Genomic DNA, 535 nt, shown 5'->3' with positions numbered 1-535 from the left:
CCCTGGCAACGCCCGATCTCGTCCGATCTCGGAAGCTAAGCAGGTCGGGCCTGGTTAGTACTTGGATGGGAGACCTCCTGGGAATACCGGGTGCTGTAGGCTTTTGCTGACGGGCTTTGTTGCCCTCCGCTCCCGCGCCGGCGGGCTGGCCGCGGGAGGCGTGAGCTTTTGTGTTTGGGGACAGCGTTCCGATATGCTGTTTTGTAGTCCCTACTGAGTTAGTGTCAATTTGGCCTTTTCTTCCTTGCCTCACTTCTTGATTCGCTCCTCTCCTTTTCCCTTTCTTCTCTCCACTGTCTCGTCTGGCTTTGCCTTCCATCACTGCAGCAGGCGCTTGTCTAATAGCCCACGTGTGCCTGCAAGGGACCGTGCCATGCTCTGGAGTGCCCACTGCCGGATCCCATCCCAGGTTCCCTGTGGGATCGCCCACTCGTTGTCAGTCTCCATTTTCACTCTCTTCTCAGTCTCTTGGGTTTACCCTGTTTCTCATCTTCCTTCCCAGCGTCCACCGACCTACTGTGGAGCTGCCGTACGC

The 535-nt window shown here is 57.4% G+C and overlaps 1 pseudogene; it reads left to right on the top strand.

Moving 5' to 3' along the window:
- Positions 1-102, top strand: LOC116217831 (annotated as a pseudogene; the record flags this gene model as incomplete).
- Between the last annotated feature and the right edge of the window lie 433 nt (positions 103-535).

The sequence above is a fragment of the Meleagris gallopavo genome, unplaced genomic scaffold, assembly GCF_000146605.3.
Source record: "Meleagris gallopavo isolate NT-WF06-2002-E0010 breed Aviagen turkey brand Nicholas breeding stock unplaced genomic scaffold, Turkey_5.1 ChrUn_random_7180001971475, whole genome shotgun sequence".
Taxonomy (NCBI): Eukaryota; Metazoa; Chordata; class Aves; order Galliformes; family Phasianidae; genus Meleagris; species Meleagris gallopavo.
Note: the sequence above shows the minus strand (reverse complement) of the source record. Positions and strands in the feature narration are given on the sequence as shown.